The sequence below is a fragment of the Acinonyx jubatus genome, chromosome A1, assembly GCF_027475565.1.
Source record: "Acinonyx jubatus isolate Ajub_Pintada_27869175 chromosome A1, VMU_Ajub_asm_v1.0, whole genome shotgun sequence".
NCBI classification, from domain to species: domain Eukaryota; kingdom Metazoa; phylum Chordata; class Mammalia; order Carnivora; family Felidae; genus Acinonyx; species Acinonyx jubatus.
This window is the reverse complement of record NC_069380.1, coordinates 157,887,965-157,908,220: the sequence shown is the minus strand read 5'-3', so window position 1 is coordinate 157,908,220 and position 20,256 is coordinate 157,887,965. Positions and strand designations below refer to the sequence as shown.

General features: G+C 35.6%; 1 long non-coding RNA gene across 4 annotated transcripts in view; it reads right to left on the bottom strand.

The window, feature by feature from the left end:
• Positions 1–2,380: 2,380 nt before the first annotated feature.
• The window catches only part of LOC113593339 (uncharacterized), a 308,036-nt gene continuing 290,160 nt past the window's right edge, over positions 2,381–20,256 (bottom strand). For all 4 annotated transcript variants that reach the window (XR_008299829.1, XR_008299827.1, XR_008299830.1 and 1 more), the window contains 2 exons: positions 6,048–6,165; positions 2,381–3,750 (listed from right to left, as the gene is read on the bottom strand). This is a non-coding gene — a long non-coding RNA (uncharacterized LOC113593339). The remainder of the gene's footprint in view (positions 3,751–6,047; positions 6,166–20,256) is intronic.

Below are 20,256 nucleotides of genomic sequence, written 5' to 3'. Positions count from 1 at the left end.
AGAAGTTTCTCTCACACATAGACTTTTTGTGTGAAGCACATCAAGCTTTCCTGTGCTTAGGAACACTAGACAGAACTGTACTACTTTGCTTTGGGGCTATTTTAAACAGCAGAATGACCAACAGAAAGCACAACAATGTGAGAAACACGTGACACTAAAACAGACCACAGAAAGAACACTTGTTTATAGGACAGAACCTGAAACAAGAAGGCAGAGGGTCATCTTGTTCAACTTCAGCTAGGAATGTGGCCATCGGATGACTCTTTTTTTTTTTTCTGCTCTGTACATGTCTGTGAGTGACCTCAACAGCACAGCAAGTATTGATTTTGGGGTTACAAATAACTTTTGGTGAGTACTCAAATTCACAAGTACAGAGTCCCTAAATAATGAAGATTGCCTGCATTTTTATTTTGACAGGTGTCAATATGTGCTTAGGACTTGGCAGCCACAGGAAAATCTTCAGTTCTGTTTCTCATATTCCAAATGAACAGAAAAAAATAGAACATGATCTTTGATTATGTACTCCTATTTAAAACCCAGTTAGAGAAAATAGGACGAGTTCAGCAACTCTGCTTCTTTTAGAGGTTCTGCTTTCATACAACATGTGCATTTCCTCCAGAAAATTAATGAAATAAATTCCTAAAAATTTAAAACCCAAAAGTTTACAGACTTAGGAGTTCTTTCTAACTGAGTAAAAACTGTAGAAAAATTTGAAGGTAATTTGATACATTAAAATTAGTTTTATTCTATATTTCCAAAGTCCCAACGGCTTTTTAAATTTGAACACTTAGAAACATTTATGAAACCACAGCCATTACTAACAGAATGTATAAAAATTTGCAATTATTAAAGATTCCTCTCTGACATCCTCAATGTCAAAGTAAGTCAAACAGGTATTTAACTCCACAATTCAAACCACATTGACTAAATAAAAAATATAACATTCACATAAAAAAAAAAACCAAAAAACAAAAACAACTTACTGAGCCTCCTGGGTGGCTCAGTCCGTTAAGACTCCAACTCTTGATTTAGGCTCAGGTCACGAGTTTGAGCCTAGCATAAGGCTCTGCGCTAAGAGCTTACAGCATGGAGGAGACTTGCTTGGGATTCTCTGTCTCTGTCTCTCTGTCTCTGTCTCTGTCTCTCTCTCTCTGACCCTTCTTTGTGCACGTGCACTCTCTCGCTCAAAAATAAATAAGCATTAAAAAAAACATTTTAAAGACATTAGTGATAAAAAATATAGTATTGAGCATCTGACTTCAGAGAAAGAACCATATTTTTAAAACTTTGGCAACCAGGGTCTATCAACCATTCTGGTACTTCTTTCTCTCCTTCCCGTTTATTACTTTTGGGCAGCCAAGATTCATCCAATATGAAAATTATTTACAGCAACAGGAAGTACTCTTACTTTATTAAAACTATTTATATGTGGTGTTCATGAGGGTAAGCTGTAAGGAAGGATATAATAAAGCCTCTGTTTAAATGGTGTCATCCTAAGAGTAAGACAAGTGAATAGGGTTAGAAATGAAACTCCTAGGTCCTGCTACATGTACCACTATCAGAATGTGGCAGTTAGTCAAAAAATTTTTAATCTGAATAAAGCTTTAAAAAGCTCAGACTTATAGGTACCTAATTAGTGATCAGAATTTCTCTATCAAGATGTGTGCAGGGGGAAAACTTGATGGTATGGTAGTCAGTAGATGATATGTGTCTTTCCCTAAAGGGGTACTAGCTCACCTTTTGTAGGTTCATGCCTTCATTCTTTCGTCTAATGGAGCCATAATATCTCCCTTGGTTTTCCTGTTCTGCAAGGAAAGGATAACTTTAATTTTGTAGTGCCAGGGTTCGGTAAATACTCTGTGCCCAGATAATAGATTTATATTAAATGGATCATTTGAAGCTTGATTTTACAAATGCGGTCCCACCAGCACCATGTTTAACCTGAATAAACTAAATGTGGCACCTAATATTTTTGTCTGCACATGGTAAGAAATGTAAGCAGTAAGTGTTTGTTGATATTGCCTGAACTAAAATGGACACAATATATAGATTTAAAAAAACCCAAACCTTATTTGTCTTTTTATTTATTTACCACTATTTGGATTACTAGATACCAGAGTAGGTGACCAATGAACGGCATTAGCCATATGAAGAGGTTAGATACTAATTGCTTTAGGATTTTTCCGCCTGTTGGGAGACAGGATCCCACAGTAATATGGCGGTATGATCCCATTTTACAGATGGAGGTAAATATATATAAATATATATATATATATATTTATACATATTTATTTATATATATTTATATATATTTATATGTATTTATATATTTATATATATATATATTTGGAGACACTAGGTGACATATCTATGAGAAATGAGCTTAGTCAGAAATAGAAATTGATATAAAATATACACAGCAACAATGATTAACTCCTTTACCTTATTATTTGCCTAACTCCTTTGTTTCTAGTTCAGGAAGTGAGGTTTTGTTTATTTTTAAGGATTCCGGTTGGAGCCTATCAAAACTAACTGGACCAAGGGCTCTAGGGTCTGTTAACAAATAGTAAAAATACATGCTCTGACTTGGTCAGAAATTGCTTAAAACATTAATCACACTCATATCATTTAACTAAGTTGTCTACCTCCCTGTTTTATTTCAATCTCCATTCAGTCGTCAATGAACAGAAAGCATCCTGTGGTACAGTTTCTTTTCTACTTGCCTGACTTCTCTTAATGCTTTGTTTTGTCTTTGAAAGATAAATGCAGAAATTTGCAATGATTTAAAGGAATAGAGAAACTTTCAGGCCAGATTCTATACTTTCCTGTGTGACCTAGAAAGAAGGCAAGCCCATTAATGCAGGATTTGATTTTCTAGGAGAAGCACTGGACTTATCAAAGCAGATGTTTGTAAGCAGTCCATTTACTCATATAATAGGTAACTCTCCTCCCTCTGGACCCTCACACACAAATGGCAAGAATAGTTTAACTTTCTTACTTACAGTCAGATATGATCTATATTTCCTGATCATGCTCAGCATGGACTCATGGTTTCATCTGTCTACAGAGATGAAGATCATAGAAAGGGACGGACCCAACATACTATATTGAGTATTTAACATGTGACAGGTCGTATATTAGAACATTCTAAGCACATTATCATATCTTATCCTCCCAACAACCTATAGAAGTAAATACTATTCACATTTTATGGTGAGAGCTTGAAACATAAACAAGTTAATGATATGGTTAGTAAGTGGAGATGGTTGCTAAATTTGGGCACAAAACAAAATTAGAAGCTTGGTGTAAAGAGGGCCCAGGAAGAAAGCAAAGGATACACATAACACCTGTGAGGAATAAAATCTGCTTCAAGTACTTTTGGGGAGTTCAGGCACTCCTTTTGCTATTCAGATGAGTACTCAGATGAGTAGCACAGTTATCTATGTCCTTGTTCTTTTTACTAAATTCATCCCCCTCTCACAACAGGGGAAGTTTTTGTTCATTTAGAGTGCATGTTTTTAAAGCTATTGACCTAGAGTTGTCATCACACTCTTCCTACTTCAAATAGTCTGAGTATTAAGATAAATATATTCTCCATCACTTTACTGCTAACCAAACAGACCCTTCAAGCATAGGGGAAGAGCTAACTCATGAAAAATAATATATAATACTTGCCTCCTCTCTAAAATATACATGGATTGGAATATCACCACTCTGGAATAGAAGTAGACCATATAAGAAGGCAGGCATCTAGAAACATACATAAAAAAAAGTAAAGAAGTACATTAAACACAATGGATAAGTAGAAAAAAGGCATAATAAGGCAGCTGGGTTCGGGAGAGGGAGAACAGTGGAAAATCCCCCTTAGACATTTTTTTCAACACATGCTAGAAGAAAAGAAACTCAGCAGAAAGGGCTTCTCTAAATGTGGAGCTATTTCTCCATCCCAAGGCTGGTCTTCCTATTTCATGTTTCTCAGTGGTCAAGTTTCATGCTCTAATTCCTTAGCACTTCTAGGTTGTGTGGTCTGGCCTGCAGTGACTGTTTAGCAAGCCAGCCTCTGCAGATTCAGTGTGGTGTTTCATGCAGAAGTGGAGAGGGTGACAGCAATAAGGGGCATGACTGGGCCACAGGGCCCTGCAGGCATGAAGATTCACCCAGAGCTCCAGCTAGCTTGAAGAACTTATCCATGGCACCAGTATAAGGCAGCTGCAGAGTGGTCCAGCCAGTGACTGTTATCTTTGGAAAGAATGAGATAATCAGACATTCTGAGAAGGCACAAAGGTTTGTGTCCAATAAGCAGGGCTGTCATAGTCTCCCTGAGGGTCATCTCCTTTCTAGCCAGCCAGAAGAGAGAACATAGAGGTGTGTATCTGGGACCTTTTCATGGGATAAAACCTCCGAGGCACACATCACTTCTGTTCACATTTTATTGATTACAAATCAGCCACATGGCCACATTTAATTGTAAGGGAAGCTAGGAAATGTAGTTCAGTTGTGCACCTAGAAAGAAGAGGGAAACATGGGTTTTGAGGGGCATCAACTGTATATTTTAAAAAGTGTAGCCTAGTGAAATTGAGTGCCTTGCCAAAAGTCACACAACTTAGAATCCAAGTTCTCCCTACAATGATATGCTTCTTACTTTTTGCCTCCAAAGCTATCTGCAAGTCTGTGGATATGAGCATCCATACTGTGTTCCAGACAGAAGGGTGGACACATTGGTTTTGAAAGAAAAGCACAGCATTTAGAAGATACATTTAATAGGCCTAACCATATCTCACCTCTTTTGATATTTTAAAAGAAAATCTGAAATTATGGGGAAATATTTAATTTCATGACATTAAAATTAAAGTTTAGCAAAAATTGGTTGTTTTAACTAATAAAAAAATTTCTTGTTTGACATTTCTGTGAATCATTGAACCAAAAGAATCAAATCATGGCCCCTCTGTGAAACTAAAATGTAGGTAGATCATTTTTTTCCAATCTTTGAAGAACAACAAGGCATTCTGGTTTAGTAAATGTTAGACTAAACCAAAATATGGGGCCACAAACAAATGTTATAAACAAAATATTTCAAGTAACATGTAACATAAAGTAAATAGGATAGTAAAGTAAATAGTTCAGAACATTGGCTGAATCTCAAAGTTGAGGCCATTGGATGATAAGTACTTCATGATCTGAATCGATGGACTAGATATATCTTTGCAGCACACACTTAATATGCGATCATATAGATCTGTGAACATCACTCAACTCTAGTCTATATTAAAAAGGGCTAGGGGAGAAGTTGGGTGGTTCAGTCGGTTAAGCATCTGACTCTTGATTTTGGCTCAGGTCCTGATCTCATGGTTCATGAGTTTGGTCTGTGAGATTAAGCCCTGTGGCAGGCTCTGCACTATCAGTGGGATTCTCTTCTCTCCCTCTCTCTCTGCCCCTCCCCCACTCTCATGGGTGTGAGTTCTCTTCCTTCTCTCTCTCTCTTATCTCTCTCTCAAAATAAATAGAAGTAAACTTAAAAAAAGGGCTAGAAATGTATCAGCTGAGTTCTTTAAAGAGAATTTTTAGGAGTGGGGGGTACTGTGGCATTTTTTTCCCTTTCACTCATGGGAAGGAAAAGGATAGGAGAGGGTAGTTCATTCCCACTTCCTCAAGGCAAGTCGGGGGAGGCGGACACAAAAGAACCATCCATTAAATCAAAGCTGTTTGCAACATGAGGAGACTTGTGCTCACCTCCTGTTCAGAAAATACTGAAGGCAGGAGTCAGGCTGGTGTGTTTCCTCGGCTGGTGAGGCAAGGATTGAGGGGCCAGCAGTTAGCTGTGCTCCGTAATTTGGTGAGAGTCAAACATCCAAGAGCCTTCCTAAAGGGCAAATGGGCACATGAAGAAGATAGGAAGGCTTAAGTTTTCTCAGGACCCAGTCCAATGGGGCTGAGTGTTGGGGCAAGAGAAACACAGCAGAGGGTCCTGAGTCAGGGGAGTGTACTGGGCTATGGGAACTCCCCAGTGTACCTCATAGAGGTCATTGTTATCAGATCTTTATCCCTACCTCTTGGAAAACGTCCTTGGATTTCACATTCTGTTCTGCTAAACTCTCATTTCCGGCAGCTCTCATTCATCTCTCTCTTTCCAGTTGCCTCTCTGCCTTGCTTCCACTGTCTGTGGAGCTGAAAGTAAAGGTAAAAATGTAAGAAGTCTTCCAGGTAATTCTGGTGCTATTTAATTGCAAAAAGCAGGTGATCTTCACACAGGCTTTTACCTTTAATTTTCTTTTACCAAGTTGATTAACCTTTTAGTGTGTTCTTGATTTTCCCCTTTTAGGATTCAGTTTTGCTAAGCATTTGCAGTGGGTTCAATTATTTTTGGTAAATCACTACATGAGTCTTTCCTGCTTAATTTTAAGTGAGAGAAAACCAAATTGTAATTTAGGGAGTACTTTTGGCTTCTGGTGTGTTATGATCTATTGTGGGGAAAAGGGTTTCAAATCTAGAAGGACATTGTATATCCTCTGTGTTGTCACGCTTTCTCCTCGCTAGACCACATCCTTCAGATTGGGGGGGGAGGGTATTGGTGAGATTTTTAAAAATATATTTGGGACTTTTTTCTTCTCAGTGTTGCTTGGGGGAATAGGAGAAGGACATACATCATTCCCAAGGGCCTTCACTTTTTAAATATAATAGGGGACAATCATAAAGATTGACATTTTAATTAATTAATTAATTTTTATTTTTTTATTAAAATTTTTTTTTAATGTTTATTTATTTCTGAGACAGAGAGAGACAGCATGAGTGGGGGAGGGGCAGAGAGAGAGGGAGACACAGAATCTGAAGCAGGCTCCAGACTCTGAGATGTCAGCACAGAGCCCGACGCGGGGCTCGAACTCACGGACCATGAGATCATGCCCTGAGCCGAAGTCGGACGCTTAACCGACTGAGCCACCCAGGCGCCCCAAGATTGACATTTTTAGATTTACAACAGCACTTGTAAACAATTGTTCCACATTTAATGATTGGGAAAAAGGCAAACTAAATCCAATAAAAATTCAATCATTTTCTTGTCTTTTTAAGAGTAGTAGATGTAAATAGAACAATTTAAGTCTAAAATTATTTAACTTGATGAATTAATAACATAGTGAAGACTATGTGCAGATTTAAAATGTTCTTTTCAGAAAATACAATTTAAACAATTACAACATTAAAATAAAGAATATTCTTGTGGCACCTGAGTGGCTCAGTCGGTTAAGTATCCGATTTCGGCTCAGGTCATGATCTCACAATTTGTGAGTTCGAGCCCTGCGTCAGGCTCTGTGCTGACAGCTCAGAGCCTGGAGCCTGCTTCAGATTCTCTGTCTCCCTCTGTCTGTCTTTCCACCACTTGCACTCTGTCTCTTGCATTGTCTCAAAAATAAATAAACATTAAAAAAAATTAAAAAAAAGAATATTCTTGTTGAATTCTGGTGAATATACCAGCTGAAAAACAAAACTAAACACCTTTCTTTCTTTTTGAAATGTTCTCTTTGGTAAAGAAAGTCAGATATTTAAGATTTTCTCCCTCTTTAGTTCTTTTAATAATGTATCATGAAAGAATATGGAAATCGTATTGTACAGAGATTCTCTGTATACCTTGAAAATAAAAGAGAGATTTACATAAGTTTTTAGGAAGAATGCTAGGAAGATGTCTGAGAAGAACGAACAGGTTTTATCTGATTGTTAAACTCTCTATACTGTATAGGCCACAGGATAGAGCCATTGAATTTTACAACTTTTGGAGGCACCAGTGACATCATAGTCCATATCAATGTCATCCCATGGAGTTGCATGGTATTGTGTGGTATGCAGTCTAAGCCACATGGCTGTAGGTGGAGGCCCTGCCTCTTTTTTATATTACCTTTAGAATAATAACAACAATAACAAAAACTTCTTCTAATGTCTAGTAAATTTTAGCTTATTCCCACTGAAGTATACTGAAGTCAAGTTAGGTAGGAAATCTCAAAAGACTGCATCTCAGATACAGCAGGGAGAGCTGTCCAGAGGGCTGGTTGGCTTGGAAAAATAACTGGGGGAAGCAAATGAGATGTGTGTGCCTGGCAGGAGAAGAAACAATACTGCCTGCGCCAACACAATGACAGCTGGCATTCCATGGGCTTTTGCTATGGATGAGAGTGCTCAAAATTGGGCAACTTCAATATTTTCAATTACGGGTGGCAGCTTTAATGGTCAGCTGCTGGTCATTCTTGACCAGATCCTCAACAGGTATACATTGTTCACTATTATGTTTTAGATGCACTCTTTCCCCTCTCCCCTCTCTCTCCACAGTCCTGACAGTTCATTTTGAAATATGGACAAGAATACATTAAGTTACCTACAGTTGGCCAGATTGGTTTTTCCTATTCAGCTTTCATGTTGGTGTGAGGATGAGGGAAGAAAAGTTTAAACAGACTTGCTTTGATGTTATGAAATGGTGGTGGTGTAAATTCAAACTGTAAAGTATCAACCTTAGATAAATAACTTAAGATTTAATATAATGTTTTCCATTTGCAAAATGTCCAAGACAAGCAGAATTTGGTTTATAAAAATTGTATTTGTCTTATTTTTCTTCTGTGGCTCAGATTGAGTCTCCCTGCTTATGGTTTAGTTTTTAATAGTTTTTGCTACTGGAGTCTCTTCAGCAATGTCAATCCTCATGGTGTCTCTCTCCTCATACAGTGTTCTCTCAAAGATCTCTGAGGAAGGTGAGTTGGGAATATAGGAATAATCTTCCGCTTCATGGGTTCATATTATTGCCAGTCTTAGCTATATTTCTTCATAGGAAGTTTGTATCCTAGAAAAGCCTGTTTATTTTGCTTGATGATATATGCAAGATGGGGTTTTGGTTGTGATAGATTTAAACAATATAAACAAGTATGTCTCTTGAGCTACTTTCCCAGGGGAGATGATGCATTTTTTTTTTTTTTAAACATTACATTTATTCTCAGTTGCATTTCTCTGTTACCAGTAGAATGTGTCTGTTAGATAGCTGGGTCCATGAGAGTCTACTAGAATTCTTGGCATTATTCTCAGTGTCACTGCTTTTGATAGGTGACCTTGATTCTCTTTGGTTTTACTACTTTCAGGATTTTGGATTTCATCTGACTGCCATTGTAGCTCAATGGTTCCTCCACTTAGAACTTAAGAACTCTGTAATACTTGGCTATTTGGATTCTTAGTGGAAATATCTATCACAGTCTGTCTCATGGTTATAGAGTGTTCTCTGTCATTTTTTTCCTGTTCTTAGTCCCAATCCTAGCCTGTGCCTAGATCTCTCTTACGGAGTATAAGATTTCCTATAAAGGGAAGTAACTGTACCCTCCTTAATTGGGACTTCCCTGCTGCTTGACATAAATGTTATAATGATGCAGACCACACCCCCCGCCCCCACTCCTCATCCCCCTACTTCTTTTTTGTGTTTTCTAGATAGGGAATGATATACAATATCCTATAAGAGATGACCAAAAAATCATTAGAAGTGGTCATTTAGAAAACAAATCAGCAGGAACAGCTGGGCAACAGGGACTCAAAATGTAGGAGAAACATTTTAGTCCACAAGAAAATGAAATAATGGTAACTATAGATAATTTGGAATATTTTCTTTTTCTTTGATGTTTTTGCTAAGAGAAGTTCAAAATAATTTACAGGCCTATATTAATAAGTAGTTCTCTACGCACCCCCATTTTTCAATGCTTAAATCAAGGCAGATGGCTAATGATTGATTTAGTCAAAGCACTCAGCATGTCAGTGGTTGAATTTTGTTGAGATCCCTTTCACTGTAGACCACACCGCTTCTAATGACCTATGTATAATTCATCTCAGCTCCATCCGAATTAGGAGCTGACAGTTTTTGGTAACACAAATCATAGCTTCTTGTCAGTAAAAGAACCCCAGTGTGGGAAACTCAGACAGCTAGGGAGCTCAGTATGCTGCTAACTTTGTTGTTTTTGTACAGATTTGAGAGAATCTAATAGTTTGCCACCTTTATGTTGGCACATGCATACATATGTTTATTGATGAAGTTGGCTTTTCTTCAACCCAGGTATTTCCTGGGCAAGCAGAAATGGAGATCATTCTGAGGATTTTCTACCAGGTGGTTCAACATGAATTAACAATAAAAATACATTAAACATGCTTTTGGTTCAATAATTTTTCAGTAATGATCTTAGAATGATAATTAGTAGCCTCAAAAACAGAATCACGTGGTTTTATTTCATGTTTTCAACATATATTTGGAATTTTCAAAAAGCTTTTCCTTCTGCAGCTGTATGACCCTCTTCTTTTTTAGTTTCTCCCTGTTGTGAGTGTGAATACTTGTGATCAAAGGCCCAAATTTGCTTCCTTAGTGTTCAGAAGTCCTTGATTTCAAGACCATTTGTCAGCTGATCCATGCACATATAAGGGGAAGAGAGCAAGATCCAGAAAAGACCAAGTGATCCTGGAAGATGTATTTGAATTTTGATTCTAAATGTTAACCAGAGATTTTCCCTTATCTTTCTACGGCATATGAAATAAATTTACTTATTACATCTTGACATGGATAAAATAGAAATACTCTCTTTGAAGGCTTTGGCTGATTTGTTAACATTTTTTTTAATAGAATAATTTTTTATTTAATAGCATGAGAAATAGCCTTGGTTAAATTCCATTTAAGTTTAGGAGTCTTTATAGATACTGTCTAATTAATTATAGTTGTTTTACTTATTACAAAACTAGAAGTAAATGAAACTAACACAGTGCAGGTTTATTCATATGCAGTTTCTTTTAAGAAGACATTGGTTTTATCTAGCCAGAATTGTTAATGAACGGGAGTTTAAAAGTATAACTGTCTTTTCTGGCAAAGAATCAAGTCAACAAAGCTGATGTCAGAAAGCTAAATTAAAAAGTCACCCTAGAATGTTTGCCTTACTCAGGACGTGTCCAGTACTTCTATAAGATCAGCACATGTCTACATCTTCTATATCTGTCATCCTCTATAAAATCATTGATGTTGACAGAGATAACCTAGATGGCCTAAAACATGCAAAATCAAAAGAAAGATCATATGATATTTATTACATTCTATTGACTATCACATTCTATTAACATTAATGTTAATACATTTTCTAAAGATTTTAAATAATAATGGTTGAAATAAGAAAAAGGGGAAGGGGGCCTAGGTTAAGACTAAAATAATTAGAAAATCATCTATTACCTTAAGAGTAAGAAAAAATGAATATCGGTGCTTGCCAGAAATTTTTATAATCTTTTAGGTCTCTAACTTAATATACATGAAGTTATGACAAATCAATAAGACAGGCTTATCTATTTCTCCTGGAGTCATATAAATGGCCTCCAAAATGGTCCCAGCCAACAGCAAGAAAAAAAAATTAATGAATTCAGTCAGGATCATCTGGTATATTACTTACAGAATGGGAATTAGCATTCAAAATCTATGTTCCTTAATAGAACTTTTTCCAAGAGATGTTGGGAATGCTACCATTTTGATATCTAAATATACATTAAAAGTTATAAACCAATATTTAGGAATCAAAATCAAATGCCAGCACAATGACCCTCTATGAAACTGTACAAATTATTTATTGCACTGGAATTTTACTATTGCTTGAAATAAGATGGCTGGAGCTTAAAATATTTGTCAGTAGTGCAGAGATTATTGTTGAACTCACTAAGGGATCTAATAATTATAAATAGATATTTAATGCCTCAGATATTTTCAAAGATGAATGATATATACATATACATATCTAGATATATAAATATACATATATATATCTATATGTATATATGTATGTATGCATATATATACACATATATATATCTAGATATGTATATGTATACATATATCTAGATATATATGTAATCTATCCAACCATGCACATTTCATCTATCTGCCCAGTACTTTAATATCAATACACATATTTTAATACCAAAAGGATTATAAATGCTGAGGTAAGCATTCAACATAATTCTACCAATTATATTTTATGTTTACTCTGTGCTACGCACTGGGGTTAGTTAGAATTAGGTATATCATAATAAGCACAAAAAACCCAGACAATTTCAAGGCAAAAAACTTCAAATTCATTTCATGTAGAAACAGGGAACTGATGCAAGAGATTTGTTACTGATGTCCATGACATGAATAATTAATCCAAAGATCTGTATGATTTTTCTATTGGTTAAATAAAAAGATAAATTGTTCCATTTTATGCAGCTGAAGAGAAGTCCTCAAAACAACCTCATGATTTATGTATTGGGTTTGTGGCCCTAATTTAGCCAAGTAATTTTTGTAGTTGAATAGATACATAGGAAATTCTGCATAAATTGGCTGTCTCCATAATTTTATTAAACCTTCTATGGAGAAACAGGGATGAGCGTAGTTGACAGAGAGGACAGTATAAATTACATCTCAAAATGCTTAACAAAGCAGCATTTTTGCAAGATAATATTTGACGACTGTCTTTTCCCAGATGTTTTACATTTCTAAAATATAACTTAATTATCAACATTGATTTAAAATTTATTTAATGTTTATTTAGTTTTAACATTGATTTTAAATTACACAAGACAATCAAAAGGAAAGTGCTGGCAATTATTTTTGTAGGTCTTCTTTATACTCATAATTAAAGATTTGTGAGTGATAATTAAAGTAAAATATAAAATGGTTTACTGGTAGGTCTGGTTGTCATTGCCTTTTGTATTTCACCACAAAAAGTATATTGATCATTTCATAAAATATTTAGAAGTGGAAAGCTTCAAATAATTTTTATTTTGCAGCATGAACAAACATGATATCAACCATGAAGATGTAACGATTGCTGCAAGTTAAACAGGCAAATCAAATTAATATATATTTATCACAGACCTTCTACATATGAAACAATCTATATATACTGGGTACAAGTCAGTCCTGATTTTTTTATGTTGGCAAAGGGTTTTCAAGTGACCATGGATCTAAGGTAAATAGCACATGCAAAACCAGTATTAAACCAATGTATAATGTAGTGGAAAGAATAATAGGCTCACTTGAACTTTGTACCAAATTATTTTTGGGATGATGAAACTTGCCATTTCTCAGTTTCTCCAATTATAAAAGAAGGAGTTTATAACACCCAATGTCTCTTTGATCAACATTTTACAAGTATGGCCTAAAGTCAGAAATATAGCTATAATATCATAAGATCTATCAAATTTTCCTTCATTTGGCCTTAACCCATAAAAGATGGATATTATACTTCTTGTCCAATATTCTCTGCATACACTTTAAAAATTTTTTTTATTAAAATTTTTTTTTAATGTTTATTTTTGAGAGTCAGAGAGATACAGAGCTCAAGCAGGGGAGGAGCAGAGAGAGAGGGAGACACAGAATGTAAAGCAGGCCCCAGGCTCTGAGCTGTCAGCACAGAGCCCGGTGCCAGGCTTGAACCCACAAACCATAAGATCATGATCTGAGCTGAAGTCGGATGCTTAACCGGCTGAACCACCCAGGTGCCCCTCTGCATACACTTTTATAGAAACTCGGGCAAAATGGATCATCTTATATTTCACTAGGAAATACAAACATTGCTTAAAAGTGACTGGATGTGCATAGAGCATCTGTAGTCAATCTTAGTATTTCACAGATAAAAATTATACCTGATATTCCACAATTTCATTTAAATACTTGGTGATCATTGTAGTGAATAAAATTATGACTAAGTGGTAGCAGCATAAAATAGCAAGTAGAAAGGAAAATTGTGCCATTTATGATTAGCCCTGGTGCTACTTATCTTTTTTTTTATGGATTTTTTTTTGACAGAGAGAGAGAGAATGAGAGAACAAGTGGGGGAGGGGCAGAGAGAGAGAGAGAGGGAGAGAGAATCTTATGTAGGCTCTATGCCCATCATGGAACTGATGTAGGGCTCCATCTCATGACCTGAGCCAAAATCAAGAGTCAGATGCTTAACTGACCAGGCGCCCCATGGTGCTACTTATCTTAATTGTTTTTCATCAAAATGAGTAATGCATGGGATGGGTGTATCTAAAACCTAATCTATACCAAGAGTTATCAAAGATTTTGAGGAGTGTTTGTTTTTATTTCCATGAAGATTTGAAATCTCCTCTCAAGGGAATAAGAAGAGAGGTGCTAAATAGTTGGGCAGTTGGGAAAGTAGGTAGTGAAATTCTTAAGTAGAATGGTATAAAAGGTGCCTGAGTGGGTTCTTTCTCTGTCTACTGTCAAATGACACCAAGAATGGTACCTGGCTGGAGATCAACAAGGTAAGTCTTCAAGATTTATCTTCAGAATCTGATTTACTTGTTGGACATTTTTGTCCCATGCTATGGTATATCGTCTTTTTGGCAATATTTTATCTCTAACACAATATCCTATGCATGAGAAGTATGTTGAGCACATTTTATTAAATTCATATTAAAGTCACCTTTCCTTCCTTTCCTTCCTTCCTTCTTCCTTCCTTCCTTCCTTCCTTCCTCCTTTTCTTCCTTCCTTCCTTCCTTCCTTCCTTCCTTCCTTCCTTCCTTCCTTCCTTCCTTCCTTCCTTCCTTCCACTGTCATTTATTGGGAATCTATTTTGTTCAGGAGGCACTGAACTCCAAAGCATTCAGAAAGATCTAAAGGACATTGTTCATGTCCTATGGGGAAATGCCTATGCAAATACCTGTGGCACAGTGTGCTGGCATTATTATCACTTCATTAGCATAAAACTCTACAAGGATTCAGAGGTTAGAGGGATCCTTTCTAGCTGTAGTGATCAGGAATCAGGCATTTCTCCAAGGAATCTGTATTTGTTTTAGTGCATCATGGTATTATGTATAAACTTATCTAATGTGGATGTTGCTACTTGTTGTTAGTAACTCTCAGTGGATGGAGTTAGGGAATCTATGTACAAATATAAATATAAAATGTGCACTAAGCACATTTTTTATCTCTTCTTTAGTATCTATATGCATATGTTTAAAATCATAAGTTTATATTGATATCTCCAATTCCAGTTCAAACTCAAGGCTTCTTTCTAGATTTCTCACTTTTCTTATTATAACTTCCTTCCCTAACACTGAGAAACTTGGCTCTCATTGTCATTAATATTATTAGATTGGTGTCCTCTGTATATATAATCAGTCTTGCTTTGTATAATGTGTCTCAATAGCACATGTGTATAGTTATCATACAGCAGCATATTGTCACCAGAAAGCAGCTTCCTGTACTGCTAACAATTCTAGGCTTTGTTTCTCCATTAAAATCACTTTCTGTTAGTGTCAAACTCCAGTTTAGTTACTTCATTCCAGACAACAGAAAATGAAGTATGCAAATACATTTTGGATGATGAGGTTTGAAAAGGCCCAGGATCAATGAAGAGGAAGAAACAGAATTTTCTGTTGACATTTTAAACTGACTCGTTTAATAATTTAATTCTCCCTGGCTTGTAGAAAAACAAACAAAAAGCCCTCCCAAACCCACACCAAACATATGAGGTGTTTGAAGATACAATGTAAAAGAATGCAAAGGGTATGGAGAGGAGAGTAAAGAGATTTTTTAAAAAAGCTTTGGTTAGTTCATGGTATTTCCTAGCATACCTTCATATCGATATGGAAAGAGAAAAAAGTGAGAAAGAATTTATTCTTAATTAATTTTGTAGAGTTTAAATTAGGCAAAAGTGCTGTGCTATGGAAAAAATAGTAGGAAATTAAAATGTATTTAAACATTTTTATATTGTATTTTTTTAAACTAAATTATGATATAGGAAAGATAGCCTAACATAGGTTGCGATCATATACTAATAACAATTAATCACCATCTGTAAACCACAGCAATATGGATCAGCGTATGTTACTAGTGAAATGTCAATGACTTGGTAATGTCCAGTAGACTGATGTCAATTCATTGTGGGCAAAGGAGTCTATGATTGTTGATCTTTCATGGGTTTCCCCATAAGTCTGTTCCTTGCGCTGGAAGACTCAGCTTGCTTGAAGTATCATTATTAGTAGCACCTTTTTTAATTCTGGAAAATATTCAGCTTGGGTGATAAATTATATGGTCATCATAACTTTATATAGAACTTAGAGAAAGCTGAGGGATCTCTCAGCTCTTCTTGTCATTTGACCCACAGGAAACAGGCCTAAGTAAAGCCACGTAGGCCTAGTTGCACTCTGGACTAAATATGAATGCAAATTGGACCAATCAGCTGCATTTTACACCAGCTGTAGCTTCTGGGTGGTCTTCAAAGAAAACCCCATTTAGAGTGTATTTCGATGATGCAAAGGAAATTTCACAGACTGCTAAAATGAGGGTGGGAGGTATGTAGTTGAAAGAGAGGTTTTCAATCACTGTATTATGGACAGCAGAGAAAAGCTTTTTAGTTACAGATGTCCCCTGAAACTTCAGCCACGAGTTACTCACTAATATACATTGTTCATAGCATTCTACTATTTCCCCATAATATTGAGATGAATTCTGAGCACCATGTTATTCAAGGTGATGTCATGGATTAAAAATGTAATTTAGCACTTTTTGTCCACAGTATTCAATGTTGACAAAATACGCTGTCAATGCTGTCTTTTGTGTAATGAAGGGAAAACAAGTTTTAATAGGATTTCATACTTCAGTTGTGTGATTCGATACTAATATAGTATGTTCAGGTGCAAAATTATTAGTAATATAATACTTTCACCTTGAGTATTAAGATAGGAATGAGATTTTTGTCTGTCAAGATTAACTGAAAAATTCAAGACTTGATTGTGAAATATAGTATAAAGTCTTAAAGCCCACCTTGTTTGATCAAGTCTACTGAAAGACAATTCTGTGTACACAAATAAGAAATATTTGATGCAAAAATCTTTGATTATTAATATGCTATGAAAGCTTTAATCCATTTTGGATGAAGTGAGGAAAACATGTGATGATGAGGTGGTGTCAAAATGTGAAGAATGAAAAAATAAGTTCAAAAGAGGAAAGGAAGAAAAAGCAAGGAAGAAAGAAAATAGGAGTCTCCAAGGATGAAATAAAAAAGGAAACCAGCAAAAAATTTGAATCAACACCACCCTTACATTTAAAAAATACAGATTCTCAAAGGTCACGGACTTCTCTTATCCTAGGCATCCAACCTGTAACTTGCTTGATAAGAAGCAAATGATCAATGAGCTGTGGAAGATTCTGTACAGTCATTCCCCACTTCCAAAACAATAATTCGAAAGGAATGTCCAGTCTTGGGCCAGTGGTATTATCCTCACAAACAAAAGGACAGCTCATTAATCATTAATTATGCTGCTGTGAAAGCTGCAGAGTGGTTTTCAAAGAATACACTATTCTTCCTCCTTGATCCTTGATCATATTATTCTCGCATTAGAAGTTGCTCTGACCTCATTTCTGGGCATCAGTTAGCTCAGATATAGTAGCCAGGACAGGAAGGGTAGAGTGAAAGATAAGGATATAAGAGGTGTTGAGTTTTAAGAAATAGGATACAACATTGTCTTTCCTTTTGAACCTTCCCTCAGTAACATTAACTCTTCTACGAAGAAGGAATCATGAGCAAAGAAGTCTTAGCTCCAAGTGCTGTACTTCTGAGTCTACCTATCCCAAGGAAGAATTTTTCCATTTTGAATCTATTTTAAAATGTTGACGGTACGGATTAGAACAGAAGGTCTGAAGAACAGGTCAAGGACCCTGGAATTTCTAAAAGCCCTTGTGTGATGGAGTAGGATCAATGGATTATCATGGTGAAGCGGGGGAGAGTGGGGAGGAAGGACAAGAAAAGGGTAGGAAGTAGCAGAAGACAGGGGGAGTCCTGATGGTAGAATTCAGGAACGTTAGGCTTGGAATGAAAGTAAAGATTTCAGTGTTCATACCAGATGTTACACAAATAGGATAAGAAATTTAAAAATCAGAATTTAAATGCAGGCAGGGCTGTATGGTTGAGATTGGATTATGATTCTCAAGAGTTAGTTTGAACATAACCAGACAAGACCACTGTCTTCCCTTCCATAGAAGATATGATATGTTTTCTGATTTCTTTTTGTTTCTCAAAATTTGTTTGGATGTTGGTTAATTCAATTCTTTTTCCTGAACTTAATTTTAATCAATATTATATTTTTAAAATGACAACAAAGATCGTCTCTTATCTCATAAATGATGGACAAATTTGCATAAAATTGTTTTTCACAAGTCCTTTAAAATTTGTAGTAGGTCTTGCCTTTCAACTTCTGTGGATTAAAATATGTCATGAATGCATAAGGTCCCCCAACACAACTTATAATCAAAGCCTGTTATCACATCTTTTGCCTATTCTAGGGTCTTAATTCTATTTACCACATACACTTTAAGCACTAATAAAATAATTTCATTTGATTTTAGAATAAAATCTAAATCATTAAATAAAATAGAGATTAGGTAATATACAGGCTAAAGTGTATAATACATATAATATATAATCAAGAAATTAAAAACTGCATGTTAAATAAGCAATAGTATCTTTTAGGAAACAGTGTCATCTCTATTGATTTTACTCTGTACAAGACAGGAAAAGACCCATGTTCTCTTTGTCCCATTCATTCATTCATTCATTCAGTTTTGGTTGAGGGTCTACATTGTGCAAGCTACATGCCAAGTGCTTAAAAAAGGTGCCAGGAGAAATTGCAAATGTTTTGGCAAAACCACTATTAAATCATGCTTTGGCACATTATTAAAGTTTGGTAAATATTATTTGAATGAATAATGAATTTTCAAGATTTTCTTCATATAAACTTCCTCTTACAACTTAATTTATCCTCCTACTTATTTTTCTTCCCAAGTATCTGAGAAAGAACCAGATAGAAACAAAATACAATGATTAGCCTAACATATTATATTTTACTTGTATTGGTCTATGCTCTGGATAAATCATAAAAGATACTGATTTTTTTTTCTAAACATAAAGGATTTTGCATTCCTCTAAGACCAGTTTTGCTTTAACACTAATCAGACTTACCAGCCAACACAGTAACATGAAAATATGTTTAAAACTCAGTTGCCCTAAATTTTCACTTTGTTCTGTTTCTTTAAACAGACAATAAACTGTAGAATCAACACTCTTCCCCTTTTTTGCTGGGCATAAATTGGCCCTTAGTCTGCTTATTGGTAAGTTGTTTTAGGTGCAGAGATAAATAATTGTAATTACACAACAACCTGCTATAATAATAATAATAATAATAATAATAATAATAGATTTCCCAATAATATATTACATATAAACTGGTTTAAGTTTGACTTTCATATATTCTCGAGACTTTTTTGGGGAAAGAAAATATCGGGAAATCAAATCTTGTAACAGTGTTTCAACAATTCATTAAACAGATTTTAACACTAAGATGCAAAGGCCTTTGTTCAAGTATCCTCTAGATTTCATAGCAATTTGAAAAATCTATTGTCTTAAGTCATCTTACAAGGCAACCTTTCCATTAAGTATATGAGGATTCTCTTAAAGATCACAATAGTGATGACTTTTCTTCCCAAATCATGACTGATTTAAGAATAGATTGTAAAAACCGGCATTGCTGTTAGTAATGGATTTCAGTTGGTATTTCTCATTGCTAATGAGTCAGATTGGGCCATTACTGATTCTGGAGTTCTGACCTCTCTGCTGTTGTCTTTTTAATTGCCGACTCCTCATAGAATCCAGAGGGATTACACAAATTTCTCCAACCATAGTTGTGCTTGGAAAGAGTAAAGCCTCCCTAATTTCAAGGTATGGAGACTTTTTAGTTGAGAAAACTTCAATTGTAAGTTGTTTTGAATTTACTTGGCACCTTGTAGGTCTTACTGCAGTTTACTCTTTTGTTTTTCCATTTTCAAAATAACTGAACTAAAGGAGTACAATTTAGGGAGAGTTCAAGCCGTGGAAGTAAAAGGAAAATATGTCTTAAGTTCTCCAAAGACATCTTGTTCAGGAAAATGGGAAATCTTGTACCTTGGGGTGCAAATAATTGATGCCCCCTAGGGGACTACAAAACAAGAGAAGGGAAAGTGTACTTAATGGGAATTGACTCAAGGGTCTTGCATTTTCATCCACTATGTGCAATCCACAGTTCTTTTCGTCAGGGGTTCCTTTTGGCATGCTCTCAGGAAGTGCTTTGAGACTTCTCTCAGGAGATCTTTTTACATTCTTTCATTTCCATGCTGAGTCTGCAGTGTTCCCACACAGAAACCTATACAAACCCTTCAATGAATGATTACTCAGCTTTATCAGCCTTGTGGGTCTC